We start from the raw sequence: 10367 nt of genomic DNA on the forward strand, positions 1-10367 counted from the left end.
CCATGTGCATTCTTGGAGAAGTGGCATATGCTGCTTACAGATTGCTATCATGATTTTGTACATGTCACTGGTAATATATTGATGCACTTAAACAGTCATAACTTTTGATTTGTTAAGAATCTTGCAAAACGGCTTTGAGTGTATTTAGATAATTAGGTTTCCTCAAACATATCTGGAATTCAGCTCAATCCAACGGTCGGATTAAAAGTTCTGGGCCCTGCAACATGACTATTTTTTCTGACTGTGGCATATCTGTATTTTCTAGTGTGTTGACAGACCTGCATTCAGTCCATCATAACTTTTGACTTTGGCCAAATTTTGAAAATCTCCTTGGTGGACCTTTAGAAAACTTGATTTTGAACAACATGTCCAAAATTCGATTAGATCCAACGATGGAGTTAAAAGTTATGCCACCCGCATTGTTACTGTTATTTTAATGTTGTCAAAAAATTTGACTCTACAGATTCGAACACAAAGTTGAAGTAGAAACCTTTGGTTCAAGTTCAAGTTTGACTTCACAGATATGCTGCACCTTGGAATGTATTGACAATTCAGCCTTTTGCAGACCCAATCTTAAAATGAAGTAGAAAATTGAAGTTCTGAATTTGATGGTTCCACCTCAACATATCTTCATAACTCTATCTTCTTCACAGGTTAGAGTTCATAAATCTATCATCAGCAATTAAAAACCAACCCAAATCGACTTTGTAGAGTTAGCTTGGGAGTTTAGAACGTGGGTGTTAAAAGCATGGTAACAACTGGCTCTGACTGGGGATGAGGGCCGTGAGGGACACAAAGAATCAAGCAATCTCTGGTTGAGACTAGTGTCTAGCAATTGGGCAATAGAGTCATGGGAACAAAGAAAGGAGAAAATTTGCAGAGAAAGGGAAGGACAGAGAGAACACCAAAGCACAAAGCTAAAAACAAACCAAAAACTAGCAAACTAAAACTAAGCACAACCAAAACTTTATGTACAAAGAACTGGGCAAACAACCCAAACTCAAAAGAATGTATCTGACTACTCATGGAAAACCATTAACTGGTTCAGAAAAATATATGCCAGTGCGGAAAAGTGGCTGAAAAATGAGATGCACCACTCCAAGCAACCATCGAGTAGTTGATAAAAGCATGGACCTGAACATCATGTTTTGGACCAACCCTTGAATCACTATGCCAATTCCAAATAGCCATACACCCCCATAGAATTCTGATTTTTCGTGTTCCCTCAATGCTTGATCTCCACATGGCTGCAACATTTTGATTTGACTGATATGATGTTGAAAATTTATTTCACAACTTCCTCTTTTGATCAGATTTTCAGAATGAGAATAACTTTTTAAATATGATTTCTCTTTGATATCAACACCAAGCCTATTTTCAAAGTAAACATGTTCTAGAATAGGCTGATCACAATCTTCTAGAATTTTATTGAAATCTTTATTTTCTCTTTCATGAAAATGAAAAACCTCATATTCAAATAATTCAGTACTCATATCAGCTTCAAAATCAAATGATTCTTGCATTTTAGTCCTCTCAAGATCTTGAGATGCTTTGGGCTATAGAAATTCTTCACTGATCTCCATGTAACCAAAATAGAAGCATTCATAAGCAGTATGCAAAATTTTAGTTTCAGCATTATCACCCTTAAGTTTTTCTTGATCTTGATGATCCATTACACTTTCTTGATTAAAGTAGCTGGCTGAATATACATCAGAAATATCAAATCTAAAAGATTCTAATTCAGAAAAGAAAACACTTGGCAGCAAGCTCTTACTTGTTTCAAAATCAACAATGCCCTCCAAAGGGTCTTGTTGCTCCTGTGGTAATTCAATATTTGATCTTTCTCCTTGAAAGGTATAATGAAGATGATAGATTTCATTTTCCCTCCATGTATCAAGATAATAACTACTTTTTTGTTCATGCTGACTTATCACATTTTTCCAATTATCACCAATGGTTGGGACAACGTTAGATATTTCAAAAGAAAAAGATTCAAGCTCCTGCAAGGGTATATCCAGTAATGAGCTTTCATGCGGCTGATTATCACCAAGTTCCCCTTCGGTGGAAAGGCCAGCAAAGCAAGTCATTATATCAGATGACTGAGGAAGATGTTGATCATTAATTTCAGCATGCAAGATAGGTTCCTCTGCCATATCCAAAGAATCATTTTTCAGAAGGTGCAAGTTCATTACAATCTTCATCACTATGCTCAACATGTAAATGATAGGCTCCAACTATACTACAAGGATTACTTTCACTCACAGGAGAGGTTAGGAAATCTTCATCATTAAAGACCGTTAGATTCTGACAAACTGAAACAGTAGGTGATGATTTTACTACTTTGAGAACATACCTTTTTTGCTTATGCTTTACCTTTGGATATTGTTGATGCTCATAGAGACAAATTTCTGCCTGTGCAATTTCTTTACACTTCATTCCACTTAAAAACATGTCATCATCTAAACTAATAGCCTCCCTTTGTGCATCTTGCAATGTTTGCACTTTTAAACGAAGAAGCAAGAATTTAATTTCTGTTTGCATGGTAACAATGAAAATACACAATTGATTTTTTTCAGTTGGTTGGCTAGTTAGGGGTATCTTCCCAACACTTCTATTGAATCTATCAACAAAATCTCTAATGGCTTCACCTTCTTTGATCTTGATTTGAAAGAAATCATATAACATCTTAGCAACATCAACCACAAGCATAAACCTTTGTAGAAATTTTACCTCAATATCATTCCAGCAAGTGATGCAACTATCAGGTAAATTTTGGAACTAATCTGTTGCACTTCCAATGAGGCTTCCAACAAACAATCTAACAAAGACATTCTCCTCCTGCACAACAAAAATCTCGCATGCAACTGTAATTGCTTTAATGTGATCATCAAGGTCTTGATTTGCATCACCAGAAAACTTTGGAAGATATTCTAATGAATTCTTAGGTAAGGCTGAGTAATGAGATAAAGAAAATGACCCAATCTGAGTCCCGAGTCCCCCATGGCTGACTGGAAACCACAGCCATAATAAACACTAGAATTCCAAAGTTAAAATTCAGCAAGTTTGAAATACAGAGTCGCCAACCTCCGTCTTCAGGGAGGTAACCTTTAGATTTCTAAGAAAAGAAAAGTATTGGAATTTTCTTTCTTTCCCCAGTGGAATCGCCAAAAACTGTTAGTAAACAGTTTTGTCCTTCCAAAATTAAATACAAAGAATGACTCAAGATGCCCAAATGGAAGAACAATTGCCACTAACAATTGGAAATACTATCATAAGATTGATAGTTTTCCTCTGAATTGAGAGGTACAACTCCCTCTTAAAAGATATTCAATAAATGTGATATCTAGTTATGTCTTTAACCTGAAGACACAAAGGGTTTTTTAGACATTCACCCATCAATATGGAATAAATGTGATTAAAGATTGCTAAACTAGAAATAAATGAAAAACTAGTAAACAGCCATAGGACTGTCTACCATGTTTCCATATTATAGAGAGAACGGAGAGAGAAAGCTGTAAAAATCTTTATGCAAAAGTGTAAATACATAACCATAAGATTACATATATCACATCCGACATAATAATAAAGAACTGCATCTAAAATAAAAATAAAAGGACTTCAAAATCCTCTCAGATCAGAAACACAAATGTATATGACTATAAAATCAAACACACTAATGTCCCTCTTTATTTCAGATATATGATAAAACAATAATGGTATTGTTCCATCCCCTTATTACAATCAATCTGCATAAAATGAAATTGCTTCCTCTGTTACAAAATAGAAATCTCTTCCCTTGTAGCAATAGCTATAGAACTTCTGCCTCCAAAAAGAAGAACCCCCTGCTTATATCTGAATCTTGCAATAAATAATAACTTTGAGTTGTCTTTTGGTTTCCATAACCGTTTCTTGAAAAATCAGTTTAATTATTCTCAAGAATAATCTTCTTCTTGCCCCTTTGGAATTTTAATAGCTGAGCCACTTTAAAGTTTCATAAATTATAACAAATCTTTTACCAAATTTAAAATGAATCCCATGTGCATTCTTGGAGAAGTGGCATATGCTGCTTATAGATTGCTATCATGATTTTGTAACTGTCACTGGTAATATATTGCTACACTTAAACAATCATAACGTTTGATCCATTAAGAATCTTGCAAAACGGCTTGGAGAGAATTTAGATAATTAGGTTTCCTCAAACATATCCAAAACTCAGCTCAATCCAATGATCAGATTAAAAGTTGTGGGCCCCGCAACACGACTATTTTTTCTAACTATGGCATATCTGTATTTGCTGGTGTGTTGACAGACCTGCATTTAGTCCATCATAACTTTTTACTTTGGCCTAATTTTGAAGATCGCCTTGGTGGACCTTTAGAAAACTTGATTTTGAACAACATATCCAAAATTCGATCAGATCCAACGGTGGAGTTAAAAGTTATGCCACCCGCATTGTTACTGTTATTTTAATGTTGTCAGAAATTTTGACTCTGCAGACTCGAAGACGAAGTTGAAGTAGAAACCTTTGGTTCAAGTTCAAGTTTGACTTCACAGATATGCTACACCTTGGAATGTATTAACAATTCAGCCTTTTGCAGACCCAATCTTAAAATGAAGCAAAAAATTGAAGTTCTGAATTTGATGGTTCCACCTCAGCATATCTTCATAACTCTATCTTCTTCACAGGTTAGAGTTCATAATTTATCATCAGCAATTAAAAACCAACCCAAATCGACTTTGCAAAGTTAGCTTGGGAGTTTAGAATGTGGGTGCTAAAAGCATGGTAACAACAAGGATGATGATGATGATCAAGAAAAAGATGAAGAGAAAGATGATGAAGAAGTAACTCATTTTGATAATGTTGATGATGAAGAGGATCATGAGCAAGAGGCTACCGAGGAAGGTACACAAGATGTTGAGGAAAGCGACCCAATTAAGATTGTTGCAACGGTTATAACCTCACTTCCTCACTCTCTAAGCAAAACATTGATAACATCAAGCACAGAGACAGCCTCAACAGGATTGACTGTGACAAGCATTGCAAGCACAAGCATTCAATCAATCTCTACACCAGTCCAGCTCAGTACTTCACTGATAATAGTGCCTAGCACTTCATCTACCGAGCTACAAGTTCTACCCTCTACATCAAGTTTGGCTACAACAGGTATTTCTACCAGCATATCAATGAGTGTAGTATCCATTTTTGCAGCAAGTCCTACCATTTCAACTATTGTTTCCATTCCTAGTACACAAGCAATAAGTGCAAGGACAGTTGAGACCAAGCTTCAACCGAGCAGAATTTTTTTGGCTAAAGATTAAAAAAAGGAGGAAGATATAGATCTTGATGAGGAGATTGTCATTCCAAATTGGGACATCTCAAATTTAACTCCAGATCAGATGCAAACCTTTGGTGAAATTCTACAAAAGAAAGCCAAGCAGCAAAGGCTAAGAAAAGAAAGAAATAAGGAGGTCAAAATCATTGAGGATGCAAAGAACATTCTAGTAGAGGCTATGGGTGTAGAGGTTGACACTTCTCAACCAATTTTGTATCAGTTGGCAGAGGTAGTCTAGAAATACAATGAAAGATTTGGATGGACAAGATATTCATCAAGTAGAGTTATCTACTATTTTGGGCTCTTTAGAAACTTCTTGTATTAATGTATCTGTTAGAATTTATAATCTTTCCTTGGTTGTATCTATTAAATGGGATAAACCAAGGTATCCCTTAAGTTATTTGTCCTCTAGTCCACATGTGAGGACAAGTCTATTTTGTAATTCCTTTATTAAGGAAAATAGTTATTCCTCCTTAAGAGGATTATTACACTTGTTATGCACACACTTATGAATGTGGCAATCATTCACGTGGGAGTTACAAATGACTCCTCCTCTCATCTCTTTATAAGAGATGCTTCTCTCTCATTCTTAACACACAATCACTATGTAGTTCTTGTAATGAGCCAGTGGCTCCATTTTCTCTCCTCTCTCCTTCTTTCATTCTTTAGGCATTTGCCTTCCTTTCATATTATTCACAAGGGGTTTTTCTTTACTTTCCCCTTTCAAATCTTTGTCTCCTCTTGTTGATTCATTGGTGGTTGTTCATTCTTTCACTCTCTCTTTGGATCTAAGTTTATGGTAACTATTTTCACAAACTCTCTTGGATTAATTGATAATTCTTTTATCTTAGTTCATTTCGATATTATTGTTTCTAACATGGTATCAGAGCTACTAATCCTTGTTTTGAGTTTGATGTGATGAAGGTTGTCATTCATTGGAAGCACATCTTATTAAATTATCTCTACCTAGGTATCTCTATTAAAAAATTATTAATTTTTTTTCTCTTGCTCTAACAAGAGAAATTATCAATTTTAGTGTAATAGTGTTTATTATTATTATTATTATTGTTAAATATTTAAGATAAAAATTGCATTATTATGTCCCTAATTTTTTTTTGAAAGGATGATAACTAATGTTATTATAGTTAATTCTATTCATATTGTATATATATATTCTCTCATTTTTTAAAATTTTTTTTATAGAAATTCTATGAAAATTCTATTATTGTCAAAGATTATTTATGATTAATAAAATCTCATATTCTTTTTGAAAATATTATATTATCACTCAATTTTTGTTTTTTTTTTTCAATTTTTTCAATTTTTTTTCCTTATTTATATATTCTTTTAAGAAGTTGTGAGCAACTTCTAATTTGATCTTACGCTTGTCTTGTACCTTTATTGGAAATTTCCTTTGCTTCAATTCCTCTCTAATCTCTTCCAATTTTTTTTCTTCTTTCTTGGGATCTTAATATTGTTTATGCTCAGGTTATTCTACTTTCTCAATCATGGTCGGTATTGATTTGTAGCTTGGCACGTAAGTTTTTTTTTTTTTTTTGGGGCATCTGTATGATCCTGCACTCTTTTATTGCATGTATCATAAGCATGCCCAATGTTAAACCGTGCTTCTTGTTGTTGTGGCATTTCTTAATGTGATTTAGTTTTTCTGTTTTTTCCTCTTGTAAGTTTTTTAAATCTTTGGATTCCTGGAGTGCGTTTTTTCCTTCACTACTATATGAAAATGTATCTTTGCATGGTCTTTTTTGCCACTTTATTCTCTGAGCTTCTTCTTCCTTTATCATTGCACTGAGTGGAATGTGAGGCTTTGCAAATATGAGGTATATTCAATGTATATCCATTTCAGGATAAATTTTGTGCAGAACTGAAGTTTTTTTGAGTAAGACTCTAAATGCTTCTCTCTACTTCATTCTCTTTGTTTGCATCTTATAGAATTTTTTTTTTTCTTTTCTATTCGATTACATTGTTGACTGCCCAATGCATGTTAGCGGATTTATTTTTGGCTTACTTACAACTATCTATTCTAGCTATATTCTTTTGTAACTGCTAAACTTTTCTAATCATTGCTTTAACGTCTCTGTTCATGTATGCACAAAATTAAGAGTTTTTTTTTTTTTTTAAGATGTTTTTTCGGCTTTCATCATTCTGATTATTCGGTTATGTTTTTAACAAAAAAAGAATACTCTATTTTTCTTTGGCAGTCATTACTAATTATTGTGATTAGATTTTGTTATTTCAAATTTATCAAAAATTAATATTTAAGAGATTTGTCTTTATTCAAAATGTTCATTCTACTTGATATATATATATATATATATATATATATATATATTAAGGATCCTCTCAATATTGTGACTTACCATATATTTATTTAAGTATATATGGGTGCACACATATATACCCAGATAAATATATAATTTTATGACTCTAATAATTCAAAAATTGATATATACTTTCACAAAATGAATTAAGTACTCATGTTTACCTTCAATGGAGTTTTATACTTGATATACATATTTTGTTTATTTATTTTCTCAATGATCATCCTTGGATCTCTGCATTTACCTTAATTTTGATTGGATTATGTGTTATCTTACACATTTTGCCTTCAACCTTATTGTGATATTTTGATGTGCACATAGTTGCACTATTATGCTTTTATAGCATCATTCTATATCCATGTTGGCACTTTATGGTTCTATACCATTGATATACATGATTTATATGATATTTTGTTTTGAGTTGCATAGGGAGCCAATTTTTATCAAGGATAACTATGTAGGGCCCCTCAGTATAATTGATACATAGTTTCCTTATCTGGCCCATGGAGTATCCCTCCATCCTATGTTGGCATGCACTCATTTTATATGGAGTTTCCCTCCATTTGATCCTATCTGTTCCACTTTGATAGAATAATATCTTTATGGAGTTTCCCTCCATTTGATTCTATATGCTCTACTTTGAAAAGTTGATATTTATGGAGTTTCCCTTCATATTGTTCCATTGTGTTCCTCAATGAAGAGGATGTTATTATTGGAGTTTTCCCTCCAAATTTAGATGATTTGATCCAATTTGAAGGCAATATGTTGTTAAATTCTCATAATCCATTCCTTTGAGTATCCTAACAAAAATCATGATTCTACTAATTTGATCAACATTTCTCTCATTTTTTTATTTACATATATTAATGTGATAATGATCTGCATACTTTATTGCTTAGATCATGAGTCATGCATGTTATGGATTGATCACCCATTAACTTGCAGTGGGATGATTCATTAAGTGGACTGTCTATATCCACATGATTGATGCAATGTTGATGCAAGTATCATTAGTTGGCCTTGTTTGTGGTCATTAGTACATTAGTATAATATATTTGTCATGAGAAAATTGATCAAACATTTTTGTACTTATTGATAATATTTTGAGCATATACTTTATCTTGATATCAGGTTATCTCCATTGCTTTATGGTAACATGTTTTATTTTCCTCATTGTTTCTCTATCAAAGTTTTATTATCCTTATTCAAAAGAATTTCTAATTTGTATATACAATGAAATACTTCTTGTGGATAGTTGTCTTGTTTCTTATGTCTATTTTTTTCAGGTAATCCATCCAGGCACATACAAGATTTGGTGTATTTTAACAACCTATCCACTTAGCTATATGAAGATCTACCTACACTCACAAGAGACCTGCCACATAATTGAAAACATTCTCAAAGCTCAAGTTGCTTCTATTTAGCATATCATTGTAAAGTTTGGGTTTAATACCCTTTGATGTAATTTCCCCAAGTAATGATTAAAGGGGGGTGTTAGAATTTATAATCTTTCCTTGGTTGTATCTATTAAATGGGATAAACCAAGGTATCCCTTAAGTTATTTGTCCTCTAGTCCACATGTGAGGACAAGTCTATTTTGTAATTCCTTTATTAAGGAAAATAGTTATTCCTCCTTAAGAGGATTATGACACTTGTTATGCACACACTTATGAATGTGGCAATCATTCACGTGGGAGTTACAAATGACTCCTCCTCTCATCTCTTTATAAGAGATGCGTCTCTCTCATTCTTAACACACAATCACTATGTAGTTCTTGTAATGAGCCAGTGGTTCCATTTTCTCTCTTCTCTCTCCTTTCATTCTTTAGGAATTTGCCTTCCTTTCATATTATTCACAAGGGGTTTTCTTTGCTTTCCCCTTTCAAATCTTTGTCTCCTCTTGTTGATTCATTGGTGGTTGTTCATTCTTTCACTCTCTCTTTGGATCTGAGTTTATGGTAACTATTTTCACAAACTCTCTTGGATTAATTGATAATTCTTTTATCTTAGTTCATTTCGATGTTATTGTTTCTAACAATATCATCAATTTTAGGCAAGTTATGTGACACATCAATTTTCACAAAAGAAATAAAAGACAAATTGTCTAAAATTGATGAAGAATTGAAGGCAAATGCACAACCGTTGTAGCTTGACCCCAGTTCTAGCTCTGCTCACTTCAACAGAATTAGATTTCTGACAGATATGCAGGCAGAACTACTCAGAGAAGAAGCAAGGATCAAATCAACCTTGATAGATATCCAAAATATGATTCTCCCTAACATGGATGCACTGCAGAAGCATATAGTACATTCAAATACCCTCATCTATGACAATAATTTCTCTATTGTAGACCACATGGTTGAACTATCAACAGAAGTGCAGGTTGCATTGCACACATGCAGGGTCTTGCAAGAGAATTGGGACAAGACTTTGGTGCTCATACTAAAGGTACATTCAGAATTCTTGTTTCATTTTGGCATTACTATGTAAATACATATAGCATAAATCTTTGGCATTAATGTCAAAAAGGGGGACAAGATATGAGAATTTATAAGGAGATAAAAGGGAGAGAACAAGGAGATATAAGGGAGAGAAAATGTGAGAAGATTGGATAAGATATAAAAGAAAAAATTGAAAGAAAATTGCAAATTGTAGAAAATGTATATTATATGTATAGTATACTGTATATTATGTA

The sequence above is a fragment of the Cupressus sempervirens genome, chromosome 4 (assembly GCF_028749045.1).
Source record: "Cupressus sempervirens isolate cs-2001-9-10 chromosome 4, ASM2874904v1, whole genome shotgun sequence".
NCBI lineage: Eukaryota > Viridiplantae > Streptophyta > Pinopsida > Cupressales > Cupressaceae > Cupressus > Cupressus sempervirens.